Here is a 15,601-nt window from a genome sequence, read left to right as displayed (position 1 = left end):
TGATATACGAGAATGAAGAAAAAGGAGGTTCGTGAATTTTGTTGCCTAAGATCACATATTTTAAGCAGGGAATTCACAATTTCTCTAAGTCTTCTGGTTTCACTTTGTACAAATCAGCCTCTAAATGGGTATCTATTTGTCTTCCCTTCATGTTCAGCTTTGTTTTTACCTCTTTGTGCATTTTTCTGCAGTTTTCATGGAGTGCAAACTCAACTAGAAGGTATTGGAGAGCATTAGATGAGCTCCAGTAACATTACACAAGATCACATACATTTTTTACAGGCATGAGGAGATAAAGGGATTTTTCCAGATTCAAAGGATGACAAGCCTATGCCGAGAGTGGAAGCTGGCTCTCCAATTGGAAAGTTTGCAGCTCTGGCACTAACAGCATATCCTAGGTAAATCGAGGGTGGCAGGCAGAACTCACTTGAATACTTGGCTCATTATGGACTCAAGGTTACAACATGAGCTTAAGCTGAGTCAGACGTCAGGCTCAAGACAGGCTTGATGCTTTAGTGGATCACCCACCTCCATGTATGCCTACAAAATCAAACAGGTCCACTTATTCTATTGATGAAGAAGAAGCATCTTAAAGTAATCCGCAGTTTCATAATCTTGACTTTTGTTTATGTCACATTTAGGGGTCGATCCTGATCCGGGTCAGACAGCCCTCCAAGACCTGTCCGTAGTGTTTACTTCTGAACTACTTGTTCTGGGAGCCGGTACGTCCGAACAAGGAAGTACAAATGCGCAAATGTGCCCAAATCCCGAACGACACGTATGCTCCAAAACAAGCAACATTCTATGTATGAGCCGGGACCAGAAACGCAGAAATGGAGTCGTCCGGACGCATTAAGACAACAGTTTCTGGCTGGGCAAGTACGATGCATACTTTCTACATGCCGAACGAGTCACGTCCTCCAGCACATCTCGTCTAACCCTGTATGTAGTTTGCGTAGTAGCGCTACGCATAGTTACGTGAAGTGCACATTGCACTACACATGCAACGCATAGCTACGCGAACTGTGTAGTGAGGTAGGAAAATGCTGTTCACACTGATTGCACAGTGCCGGATGCTTTTTCCCACTGTGCAATCATTGCAAAAGGCATCTAGCACAGTGCAAGTGGTCGTTTCTGTCACTCTAGTAGATTTGTACTCAAGCGGCAGCTTTCTCAACGTTGACTGGTAGTTTCTCATCGTGAGCGGTCGCGAGCATAAGCGACCACTCGCAATGAGAAACCTGCACTCCCCGCATTGAGAATCTCGCTGGGAGGTTTATTTTCCACGCTCGCGATCAGCAACTTGATGTTTCTGATAACAAACGGGGAATAGGTTTCGCCATGATGTTGACTTTATGCGCTCGAAGTTGAGGATCGCGAGCAAGCAAAAAAGGCCCGCTACGCTTTTTTGCACTGTGCTACTTGCAATTAGCGTAGTGCGTAGTAGCACAAACTATGCGCACTCCACGAGCGTAGCATAGTACTAAACCCAGGGTTAGTCTCCGGTAGAATAGTATTTCAGGTTCGATTTCACCACAACACCATCCACGGATCTGAGATGGACCAACACACAATGCCGATGAGACAAACCAATGACCCACGCCCACGAGACGAACCAACCATGAATCCAATTGTGCAGGTCATCCCTGTACTGCACATTTATGACCGGATCAACAACAAGAATCAACGCGTAAGTTGCAGAAGGAAAGTCAGATACCAACCACACAAACAAAACTTCACAAATGACCGAAATACAACACAAACATAGGGTGTGGATATCCCTCTCCACCAGCATTGTCCAAGCCATAGGGGTTGGATATCAATCACTGTACTACTCCCTACTCATATGGGGGATACCTACCACTACCAGTACTCACAACTTATTTGGGTGGATACCTACCACTACCAGTACTCCCATCTCTCTAGGGGGATATCCGCCACTACTTGTACTCCCAACTCATTGGGGCGATACCTACCACTACCAGCAGTAACCACCCATAGGGGGGTACCTACCACTACCAGCAGTAACCACCATAGCGGGATACCTGCTACTACTCCCAACTCATTGGGGGGATACCAACCTCCACCAGCAGTACCTGCCCATAGGGGGGGATTCCTACCACTACCAGCAGTAACCACCCATAGGGGGGATACTTACAGCTACCAGTACTTCCAATTCTTAGGGGGGATACCTACCACTACCAGTACTACCAACGTATAGGGGGGATGCCTACCACTACCAGTACTCCCAACTTATAAGGGGACACACCGACCACTATCAGTATTCCCAACTAATAGCAGGGGGGGATACCTACCACTACCAGCAGAAACCACCCATAGGGGGGATACCTACGACTACCAGTACTCCCAACTCATTGGGGGGATATCTACCACTACCATCAGTAACCGCCCATAGGGGGGGATACCTACCACTACCAGCAGTAACCACCCATAGAGGGATAGCTACCACTACCAGCAGTAACCACCCATAGGGGGATACCTACCACTACCAATACTCCCAAGTCATAGGGGGATACCTACCACTACCAGTACTCCCAACTCATTGGGGGATACCTACCACTACCAGCAGTACCCCCCATGGGTGATACCTACCCCTACCAGCACTGCCAACTCATTGGGAAATACCTACCACCACCAGCAGTGACCACCCAAAGGGGGAATACCTACCACTACCAGCAGTAGCCATCCATAGGGAGGATACCTACCACTACCACTACTCCCAACTCATAGGGGGGGTACCTATCACTACCAATACTCCCAACTCATAGGGGGATATCTACCACTACCAGTACTCCCAACTCAAAAGGGGGATACCTACTACTACCGGTACTCCCAACTCATTGGGGGGGATTCCATCCACTACCAGTACTCCCAACTCATAAGGGGGATACCTACTGCTACCAGTACTTCCAGCTCATAGGGGGGATACCTACCATTACCAGCAGTAACCACCCATAGGGGGATACTTACCACTAAATATGAGCGGAAAATCCGTTCCGCTCGCGGATTTTGCGAATTTTCGGTAAATTCGCGATCCGCGAACTCCCGCGAATTTACAGCGAATTCGCAAATCCACAAGCGGCGGATTCCGGGGGCAAAAGTTGAAGCCTGGCTGGCCTGTCAACTTGTAACTATTTTAGGATGGCGCCGGCAAGCTGCCAGCGCCATCCTAAAATAGTTACTAAGTTAGCTTCAACAGGAAGCTCTAATAGATAAAATAAAGCAGGTGCTCGCACCTGCTTTATTTTATCTATTAGAGCTTCCTGTTGAAGCTAATTTAGTAAGTATTTTAGGATGGCGCTGGCAGCTTGCCGGCGCCATCCTAAAATAGTTACAACATGCCCTAATCGTGAGCGTCGTCAAAGCAGGTGTGCCTTCTTCACAAATCTACTGTGGAAAATCAGCTGTGACGCTGGATAGAGGCTTTTGCATCCTTGACTTTCACGAGCGCAATACCCGTGCTGTTTCTGTGACCAGGAGCTTATTTCTCTTCATCTGCTGAACTGATCTTTCTCTGACCTTTTATACACACAAGAAGCATGTGTGAACTTGCATGGTAGCCCTGCCCGTTTGGCCCCGCCCACACACTCGCGGTTTGCACCGTCTTCCCGCCATTCACCCACTATGATGGACAGCTCACTCAAGGGACCCCTGCGCCCTTCGGGGCGATTGCATAGTAACACACACATGGTCGCTCGAACTAGTTGATGCTCAAATTCAGTGACTCATTCATTAGCCCAAAAACAATCGTGAGCGTCGTCGAGGCTGGACAGGTGTGCCTTCTCTACCGTGGAAAATCAGCTGTGATGCTGGATAGAGGCCTCACAAGAGGCATATGCACTCGCATGGAAGCCCCGCCCCCGCCCCAAATCCGCGGATCCGCAAATCTACAAATCCGCAAAATCCGCGGATCGTGGATCGGCAAAATCCGCCCATGCCTACTTACCACTACCAGTAGTAACCACCCATAGAAGGGATACCTACCACTACCAGCAGTAACAACCCATACTGGGGATACCTACCACTTCCAGCAGTAACCACACATAGGGGGGATACCTACCAGCAGTAACCACCCATAGGGGGGATACCAACCACAACCAGTACTTCCAACTCATAAGGGGGATACCTACCACTACCAGTACCAGCAGTAACCACACATAGGGGGATACCTACCATTATCAACAGTAACCACCCATTGAGGGAATACCTACCACTACCAGTATTCCTCAGTCATAGGCGTCGCAGGACAAACACAACACCCCTACCATCACGTCAAGAATGTATATTGTGTGTCAACTGCCTGCAACTGTGACACTGAAAGGGAACACATAACATTCTCCCATCACTATTGTGACCAAAAGGTGAATGTGACGGTAAAGCACACAGTTGTCACTGTAACACTGCAGTGACCAAAAGGGTATTATAGTGTTCAAGAAACAAGGACATCTGTAACATCATGGTAACGGGTTGTAAAGACACAATCACTACAGTTTCCAAAAGGTGTTTGTGGTCACAAATTCTGCTGCCACTTCAATACACCAGTTATCATACCTGGCACATACACAACAAGCAATGTATTGACAATGTAGTAGTTGTGTTCAAAACACACATAGATCTGTTGACGGATAGTTTGTTGTGTCTCACAAATATACACTCAGCCATGTGCAGGCAACCATTGCCCATGGGGGCTGACAATGCTTTTGTGGGAAAGAAGAACATGTCAGAAGTGTGCATCAAAATGCACACACATATATCTGCATGGACATGCACACAAAGTAAGGTATCCTGTAGATGTGAGGTGACACAGTCACATACCATGGCAGCAATGGGACATACCAACCAGGATGAATGTGCTGACTGATGGTGTACGAGACCCAGGAATAGCAGTGGAGAACCCCAAAAGACGATGCAGCCTATGGCACACAAAAGCCATACCAAATCATTGGTGTAGATGCACAAACACAAACAGGTTGATTCAAACACAACATGTATGTGTGTGTGTCAGTGTACCCAGGCAGGTATGCAACACATGATGGTTTGATGTGCTCAAATTACACATATGTCTACACAGTGCCATACAAAAGTAATTCATGAATTGGCTATCCCATGTGGACAAAAAGGCATTGTCAGATGAGTGGGATCCCAACAGACTCAGGTAACACAAGCTGGGAGGAACAACACCCAACACATGCAAGAGACAGACCCACTCCATCTGTACCCTTAAGGACCCTACATTGAGGTGACAGTAGCCTGCATGATAACCCCTCTGTGAAGACAATTTGGGATGTTGCTCCTACTGTGGACCCCAGTCACCAGTGCACACTGGGCCATGTATCTTGACACACCAACTACATTCACACTTACACAAACACAAATCACTGGCCAGGGTCTGTAATCCAAGGTCAAAATGTAGGTCCGGGCATAGCCAATCCACAACTCACATAAGAACACTCCCAACACCACAAACCGCGAACAGCACCAATGTGCATCAGCAAATCCACATGGCCTGTGGACAATGCACATGCAACATTACAATACCAGCGGTGGCAGGGGGGATCCAAGGTGCACCAACTCGTCACACATGGTCAATTAAAAACCCTTGTGAATTTCTGCCACCCCGCCCAGTATGCAGTACTTGTGCCTTATGTCAAGCGTATTTGAATAATCTGGATCCCTGCCATGGTCCCAGAAAGTAAGAGGAACATATGGACATCCACAAAGAGTATATTTTGAAACCTTACAACCATGCAGCTTTGCATCTGAGCAGTTTGAGCAGATACATACAAGTGACCAGTCACAGAAAGATACCACACAGGGAAACTTATGTCAAACTTGTGTTTGCCCACCTCCCAGGCCCTAACAACAACAACAAACATACAGCAGGATGACACACTTATGGCCAGTATATTCACATGCACCTACAACCCAGAAATCACAGATCGAAAATCTATGAGGGATACATGCCAACTAAGCATGGGTAAATTTTGCGAATCTGGCGTTCCCAAATTTTGCGAATTTGCGAACTCGCAATCCGCAAAATCCACGAATTCTCGCGAATTTGCGGATTTTTTTTTGTGTTCGCAAGGATTTCTGCCAGTTCGCGAGGGTTTTGTACCAGTTTGCAATTGCGAACTTACATGTTGGCTCGCAACGGTCGAGATTATGTTGTTTCTACGTCTGGTTCATCATCACAGGTTTGCAGCACCCTCTGTTTCACCCCTGCCACCCTCTGTTTCACCCATGCCACCCTCTGGTACATCAATGCCACCCTCTGGTTCATCATCACTGTAGATTATGGGGGGGGAAAGCAAGCACACCTGCCCTCCTTCAACTGACATGAATTATTTTGGGGTTGATTTATTAATGTGTCGCTGTTTTAAAATTCCAGTCTGGCACCTGCTTCCTTATCTGTAATTTGCTTTCTGTTGCAGTGCAATTTTTTTTTCCAGGACCTTTGTGGCCTACTTGTAGCTATTCTATGAGCCTGCTGTGAGGGTCAGAGCAGGGTCATACAATTGTTGCAACTAGCAACTGAACTCTGGAGGGGCCCCAGTCAGGAAGCACTACAGGGAATGGTTACTAATGATGAGTTTGAACTTTTGCACCTGCTGAATGCTTTCACTTTTGCAAAACTCGTTTTTCTGCAGAACAGCATTACAGCAACTGTAATGCCCCAAACAAGCTTACTTGTGAAAGTTGATTTCTAATCCAAAAGTGATCCAAAGAAAGTCAAAAGGCCTCAAATCCAAAAAAGTGCAGGCAAATGTCAACCTGAGGAGTTATTCTGATAAAAATCATCATTTTCAGAAGGTCTATGCTGCTTGCTAGTGGATTTCTTGTGCAGAATTGCAATTTTTGTAATTTCGCGAGTGCGAGATTGTTGCTGCCCACCGCACCTACATGTTCGCAATTGCGAACTTACACAGCATGCCGCAAAATTGTATCACCAAGAAAAAAAAATCCGCTGCGTGCGAATTTTCAGATTTTCGGTAAATTCGCGAGCGTTCGCGGATTGCGAATTTACCGAAAATCCGCGAGCGGAACGGATTTTCCGCCCATGCTTAATGCCAACTCATCAAGCATCCCAGACAGTGACATCTTTTGGGAATACAGGCTGTGTAGAAAAATGGAAAGTAACACACAGATACATGCTCACAGAACAAACCCCAAGGGCTCTAGCAATTCCACAGAATGACTTACTGCCATGAGGTGACTCCACTCCTGTGAAGGTCAGGTGTGCAAAAAGTAGTCTGTGCAGGGCCCTGCCATGTCTGCATAAATTGTTGTGTTAGCCAACAATTACAGCACATGGGTCAGGTCACATAAGACTGTGTACAGGAGTGTATTCAAGTCAGACGCACATACTTAATTACCATGCATGGCAATTTGCACTGATGCCACAGATGACTTTGTGCACAAGTGTAAGCACAACATAAGTGCAACAGTTGAAGCCACAGATATGACACAGCAAAGGAATTGTTAGGCTCATTGTGCCAAATTGTATGGATCATGACACACTCTAATTGCAGACATGGATACTTACTGTAATAGGGCTCAGATAACAGCGGAAACATGGAGTCCATCACAATTGAAAAACACAGTCAATAGCTACATTACAAGTATTACAACTGAAAATAAAATCAGCTTCATCCAGCTTCAAATAATTCAAGTGTTAAATCAAAGAGAATATAAAGGCCCATGGCCAGTCCATTAATATTGTCCATTAGGTGTGCCACAGTAATGAGTGCCCCACATTGCTTGCGTGCACTGTCTGCACTGCTACAGCCAAGGGACATTTCCCCTTGAGGGGCATTAATAGGGTCAGGCCAGGCACCGCAGGGACCGATCAGGGGATAGCAGAATGGGGCAGGTGAGGGGTGGTGGCTGCAGGAGTGTAAGTGGTCATTTCAGTGGGGGTGTCTGACACAGTGGGCACTGTCACCACAGTAGTGACTAAGTCAGACGGGGTGGAGGGAGTCTCCACAGCAGTGGAAATGTCTAAGGTAGTGTATTGGCGCAAAGGTGAAGTGGGCAGGACAGATGAGAAGGACATGGACTCCACATCAGTCACTGGAAAAGGCTGAGGGGGTGAAGTAGGGGGTGAAGAGCATGTGGAAGGAGGGAAGGGCCTAATCAATTTGGGTATGGTGTATCTGTGTGTGTGGGAAACTGGGGCAGGGTGTGGTGGGGGAACTGAAGGAGTGGTGCGCTTGGGGCTGGAGGACAGAGATTTTGGGGTGGTGGTGCATAAATGTGGAGGGGTCTTGCTCCTCTTGTTCCTGCGGGATTTGCGGATGGAGACTCAGTGTCCTTGCACCTGGGGGAAGGTGTACGTGAGGCATGGGACCTCCCCTCTGTGCTTGGTGACCACCTCTTCCCCTTGTGAGTGGGATCAGATGGAGCTGAGGGGATGAGGCGAAGGTCACAGAGGACGAGTTACTGCGAAGTGGGTGTTGTAGATAAGATAAGGGAAGGGGTATTGGACGGAGAGGGTTCTGAGGACTGCAGACTGTTTGTGGTTGCTTGTCTGTGTCTCTGTGCCATATCCCCTGTGTGTGTGCTGTCAGTCCCCGAAGTGTGGGTGCTTGCGCGTCATGATTTTGTCTTGCGTTGCTGTGTGCTGCTTGGGTCTGATGATCTGTTTGCCTGTTGATGTGTGTGTGTGCTCTGGGTAGTTAGGGTAGTGGGCACTGTAGATGAGGCGGATGTGGGAGGTGTGAGGGACTCTTGGAGGAGGGACACAGCTGCCATCAATGAGGAGGCCATGGACTGAATGATCCGCTGTTGGGCAGACATGTGTGAGGAGATGCCCTCCATGAAGGACACCAATTGTGTCAACAGACCGGTCTGAGCATGGAGGATACTCAGCATCAATGTCTTCCCCACATGGATCTGCTTGAGCAGGTCTACTGCTCCAGACTCAGGGCAGCAGGGGAGACGCTGGCAGGGGTGCAGTGCTTGGAATGAAGGATACATACTCTCTAACACGGAAGCCTCTATGGACATCAGGGGATCGGACAACACAGTGACTGTGGCCTATATCAATCACCAAGGGGGGACCCGCAGTTCATCCCTGAATCTGGTGGCTTGTTCCATTTTGGATTGGGCGGAGCAACATCTTCTGGCCCTGTCTGCTCAGCACATTCGGGGTGTGGACAACGTGGTGGTGGATTCATTGAGCCAGAGGTTTCCTTCGTCTCTGTTCGTGTCTGGCTCCCCAGACCTTTTGGTTGCTTTGACCAAGGGTTGGGGTCTCCGGATCTGGATCTGTTTGCCTCCCGGTCCAATGCCCTGGTTCCCCTGTTCTGCTCCAGGTCTCCGGAGGTGGGCGCCTGGGACGTGGATGCCTTGTCTCTCCTGTGGCCTCCTTGGCTTCTATATGCCTTTCCTCCCTTTCCTCTGATTCCTGCCTTTTTGCTGTAGGTCCAGCAGGAGGGGGCTCAGGTGGTGGCTGTTCTTCCACACTGGCTGTGGAGGTCTTGGTTTCCTCTGTTGCTGGGCCTAGCAGTGGGCCCTCCTTGGCTTCTGCCCTGCTACCCCTCTCCTTTGAGGTCCCCGTCCCCCTTCTGGTTCCCCTCACCTTGGTGGTCTGGAGGTTGAATGGTTGTCTCTTGGGGTCCATGGTCTGCCCGACCACATTATTTCTGTGATGCAGGCCTCTCGTAGGCAGTCTACCTTAGCTTCCTATTCAAAGCACTGGTCTTCTTTTTCGGGGTGGTGTTCCTCCTCTGGTCTGTCTCCTACCTCTTGCCCTGTGTCTTCTGTTCTTCAGTTTTTTCTGGATGGCTTTCAGAAGCGCTTTGCTTTTTCTACCTTGCAGGGCCAATGGGCTGCTATCTATGCCGTCTGGGATCCGGTTTCTTTTCTACCTTCGGATGGCTTGTTGGTTTTTCACCTCTTTCGAAGTTTCTCTCTCTTTTCGCCTTCTGTACATTCCCTGGTGCCCCCTTGGGATCTTTCCTTGGTGTTTTACAGTCCTCCCCTTTTGAACCTTTGGAGTTTGTGGACCTTAAGTTTCTGTTCTACAAAGTGGCTTTTCCAGCGGCTATTACTCCTGCGAGACGGCAAGGGGAACTTATGGCCTTGCGCTGTTCTGCGCCATTTTTGCATTTTCTGGATGACATTGTGGTGCTCTCTTTGGATCCTGGGTTTGTCCCCAAAGTCTGCTCTCGTTTTCATTCTTCTCTGGAGCTGGTTCTTCCTTCTTTGTGTCCTTCTCCTTCTTCTCCTTCTGAGCTCTTACTTCATTCCTTGGACCTGAAGCGTGCCTTGTCTATTTATGTGGCTAGGTCTGAGGGGTTTCGCTCCTCTGACTCCTTCTTTGTGACCTTTGGTTTGGTTGGTAAGGGTAAGGCTGCTTCCAGGATTACTTTGGGTCACTGGATTAAGGCTGTTATCACTCTTGCTTACCTTGGTGCTGGTTTGCCTTGTCCGGCGGGTGTTCAGGTGCGTTCCAAACGAGGCGTGTCTGCCTCTTGGGCTGCTTATCATGGTATGTCTCTTGATGAGATCTGTCGGGCTGGGACTTGGGTCTCCGGGTCTACGTTTGTGAGACACTACCGGTTGAATTGTGCTCTTTCTGACCGGACCAATTTTTGTCGTGGGGTGTTGCGGCTGTGGGGGTTCCCCCCGCTTTAATTCTGTGTGGTGTATTAAACATTCACTTGCTGCACTCCTTTGTGTCTGGTCTGTGGTTTGCTGTGTTTGGGTTGCCAACGGTCTGGTTGGGCATTGCTTTGGTATGCCTCATGATTGATGACTGGGTCGAGAAAGAGGGACGTAGAGGTAATGCTATGATTACATTGGGTAATCCCCATTACTCTTAGTCCTACTCGTCCTCGACCCAGTCATACTTAGTCTAGACCTTTGTTGCTTGCTGTGTCAGGATGTGCTTCTGGTGGTTAGGTATGATATAGCACCTGGCAGGAGGGGGGGAGCTTAAACGCGTTTCCCGTTTTGTTTCCTGTCTGTGGAATACCTCATGAGTGATGACTGGGTCAAGGACGAGTAGGACTAAGAGTAATGGAGATTACCCAATGTAATCATAGAAATACCTTACCATGGACTAAGTTACTTAACATATGAACAGCCTGTATCACAGTGTATGATGTGACATCTCAGGAAGAATTACCTGTGTGACTATGTGGGTACACATGAGATCTTGTATCTAGTATGTTGGACTTAGTGGCACATATTTCCAGGCTTTGCAAGGTGTGATGGTGACAGACACCATTGTGTGTAATACACATTACCACTGCCATTTCCAAATGTGAAGAAAACACCACAAGGCATGTACACACGTCTAGCTGTCCATTGTGGGCTGACATGTGACATACACCCTAACTCATACGTGACAGGGTCGGTATGTCACTGGGTGTCCCACATCTGACATTGTATTGTTGATGCAGAGTATGTGTGTGTTGTGCTACACACATGTCTCTCTATTTGTGGTAGTTGTGAATCCTCATCAACCTGCATGTGCTTTTGACATGTGATTCGCTGTAGTGCCTGTCCATCACAGACATTCATTTTTTGACTGTGTGTTTTGTGGGTGTGTTGTGACATGTACATCTGATGCTACATAATGTCAGTGCCCTTGTGACGAGAAAAGATTGTTGTGTGTGTGTGTGAGACAGACAAACACCGGTCATGTGGCAAACACATCTGTCAGACCTAGTCACTGACGTGTGTTTTGGGTACGTGACATGAGTAATGATGTACTGGGAGAGACAACATTGATTGTTCACAGCACAGCTTAGCACTTGTTGTGTGATCATGTGGAGCTGAGATGTCATGTGAGGGGCACGTAGCTGACATTGTTGTCTGTGCCCAACAGCACACACAATACGTTATTGTGTCTTGTTCTGAAGTTGCATGTGCTATTGTGCATGCTCATTGCCACATATTTAGGGTCACTGACACACTTTCTTTGCTCACCTATGTACTGCAGGAGACCAGCTGTCCATAGACCGTTCCCAAACCTTGCAAAAATGTATGAACGTGACTGCATCCGAAGGTACTACCTAACCATGCCACTAATTGAGGATTTGGTAGAGCAGTTGGCACCACATTTGCAACCCGGCCAGACACATCTATCAGTGCCTACCCCCAAGGTGAAGGTTATGGCAGCCCTACGCTTCTTTGCCACGGTACATTCTAGTACACTGTGGCTGGTGCGGTTGGAATGTCAGAGACCATGTTCAGTTGTGTGCTTTGGCGGCAATGTTGGTATTCCTGAACCAATACATGCAATTCGCAACCCCAGGACAATTCTCAACAATTTTAAGAGTGACTTTTATGCTTTGGGAAGAATGCCACATGTCATAGGCTCCATAGATAGCACACATGTTGCTTTGGTGCCACCAAAGGAACATGAGCAAACATACAGGAACAGGAAGCATATCCACTGTATGAATGCCCTGGTAATATGTCTAGCAGACATGACGATCTCACATGCGTATGCACGTTTCCCTGGTTCTGCACCCACCGCTTACAACATGTGGATGAGTCAGATACCACACATAATGACACAGCTGCTGAACCAGCGTGCCTGGCTTGTTGGTGTGTAATATCTGTTTCCCTTGTGGTTTTGGTAATTCACACCCACATCTCCAGCCCATTAAATATTTGTCTGTTTGTATGTAGGTGACTCTGTATACCCAAACATGCTTTGGTTGCTTACCTCCCCTCAGGAACCTGTTACTCCTGTGGAGATCCATTATAATGAGGCACATGGGCAGACCAGGATAAAGATAGAGCAAACATTTGGCCTACTGAAAACCATATTCCCCTGCCTGGACAAGACCGGAGGTGCCCTCCAATATATCCCTGAAAATGTGTGCAAAATCATTATTGTGTGCTGCACGCTACACAACCTGGCAGTGAGGAATGAGATGCCTCTCATCCTGGATGTTGTTGACCAACAGCCACCTGCTGTGGAGGATCCTGCTCTGGGGCATGTTGTCAGTGATGATGAGGGTGAGAAGGATGTAAGAACAGAGCTCATCAACAACTTCTTCACATGATAATGCGAATACAGTGATATGTTGCCTATGTTTTGTAATTGGCCGATATGTGTAGGTTTGCTGTTTATGTGTCTCTGTGTGCATTGAAAGGCTGCTTGCAGTGACGTGTCCTACTATTGAGTATGTAATACTACACAATGCTGAGATTGTCAATGCATTGTACCCAGGTGTCTTGAGCTTAGTGATGGCATGTGTATTGTAGATGTATGCTGTCATCCAATGATTCACATGGTGTTGTATGTCTGTGCTCCACAGTGTCCTATGGCTGGTGTTTGGTCACGTGGGACCTCCAAATCACAGATTTCTGGTACAGACTGCAGCCTGCCATCATCGTAACCATGATGTGCCACACACCCCTGGACAAATATGGTTTACCAGTGCTCACTGTCACCTATGGTTATTTCCCACCTGTTGAGGACTTATGACTTTTGCTGGTGTAATAAACCTATGCATCACTTTGGAATGTGCTTTGTCTGTATCCACACATCCAACATTCGTATGCATGCTGTACCTGTGGGCAGCTTTTTCACATGTTTTTGGCCGATGAGTTAGATGGGCATGGTAAGTATGTGTTGTGTTGACGTCTACCTCATCTATCTCACATGCGTCAGATCACCATGACTCATATTACTCATATTACTGTGCTTACATAGCTGCAGTAGTTACCATGCACAGACATCTTCACACAGTTCATCCTCTCAATGACACTAACCAAGTTTTCAGTCACAACAGACGCATGCATTGTGTTGTAGTGAAATTATTTTCATGCATGTGTAGTAAAGTTATACGTAAGTGGAAGTGCTGTACAGTGCTATTGGAATCCATATCTCACAGTACAGTTGGTAGTGTTGATTGATGACATTTCTAGAGAAAAGTCCACAGTCCTTTGGAACGTTGGTGCAATGAAGAGCCGCCATCATATGTGTGGGATTGAACCACTTGTATGCTTTGGAGGGCTCCAGGCCGTCTAACGTCAGGGTGGGCATGTGCTGACGACGGCCGTCGGCTGTCCGAATCCCACCCACTAGATAAAACAACCGTACAGTGTGGAAATTCGTGCAGCACGGAAGGGATTAAGCAACAGTCAACAGGGTGAATGCTTTGCACACATTGGATGATGTCTAGAACAGGTAGTCACGTCCTGGTGGGTATGAAAGGCTATCTGTCCCTTACTTGTCCTTCTTTGAGCGACCCTTCTTCTTCTTCTCAACGGCACCCTCATGTGCAGGCTGCTGCTGTGCAGAGTACTCTCCGCTAGAGTCCAACTCCCTCCATGTGGCAGTTGGTGATGTTGTGGCAACTTATGTAGTGGGCACACAGGAAGATGTGGTTATGTCGTTGGCTATCTGGCGGAGGCAGGTCAGTATGTTCCTACGCACCACCGTGAGGTCATTTAATTTGTCCGTTTTTTACTCCATCCGGGTCATGGGTTGTTCCACCCGGGACATGTGGGAGTCCATTGTGGCATCATGTGCAGCCTGCTGTTCTTGCATGGCCCTGAGGATCATCACAACCTGGCCAAATCCTCTGGTTCTTTCCTGGTACACATCTATGATGCGTCCCAATTTCAGATCTTCCTGCAGTCCAGACCCATCTGCAGGCTGTGACTTCGAACTGGCCACCCTCATACCACCCCTACCCACACGGGCATGACCTGGCCTGGCAGGCACAGGTGACACAGCGCCCCTGTCTGTGTTGGCACTAGTGTTGTTGTCCATCTGCTCCTGGCTGCCCTGTGTACCTGTGCAATTGTTGTCCTGTTGCCTTGGTCTATCTGTGTTGGTAGGGGTGATTGAAGTGTTTGCAGATGATCCAGGAGTAGTGGCAGGCTGTGCTGATGTTGCAGCTGCTGGGGCTGGAAGCAGAGCCACACCGGAGGTCCCAGGTCATTCATCCTCATCTGAAGAGGATCCATACCGGGGAGCTCTGGAACATTAGGGTGTGGGACTGGGATTCATCTTCTGTTGTTGCTGTGTCCCCGGCATCCCCTGTGGGTGGAGGAGACACACAATGTATGTAATATTTCTGCACACATCATGAAGAGTGTATGTATATTGCATTGTCCTACATTGTCAGAGGCAGGTGTCTGTTTTGGCTTAGCACAATGTCATTTGATGCTTGAGAATTTTGATGGGCACAAAGAGCTGTATGCATGGACGTCTTATATCATCATTATTTGACTGCACATGGGCATTACTACTCATGTGTCTTCATGTGCCTGACACATGTGTGTCCCTCCTCTCAACATTAGTGCATTACCAATGACATACATGCACATCCGCTTGCGATGTGTAGCACGTTTGGTTAATGTGTGCTGGAATTTGTGTTTGTATTTGTGAGTAACATTGTTGTGTCTCAATAACATGGTCACCGTACGGTGTGGCTTTATTCACTGCGGAATACTTTTGTGTTGGTGTGTGTCCCCAGTTGATATGTCATTTCACATATTGGATGTTGATGTCCGAAGCTAATGATGTTGGGGCAGTGTTCTGTTTGTGATGATGTCATTTATGTGATAAATCTCATCCATGGTAAGCGGGATAGACCACAGCAGA

The sequence above is a fragment of the Lissotriton vulgaris genome, chromosome 3_1 (assembly GCF_964263255.1).
Source record: "Lissotriton vulgaris chromosome 3_1, aLisVul1.2, whole genome shotgun sequence".
Lineage (NCBI taxonomy): Eukaryota > Metazoa > Chordata > Amphibia > Caudata > Salamandridae > Lissotriton > Lissotriton vulgaris.
Note: the sequence above shows the minus strand (reverse complement) of the source record.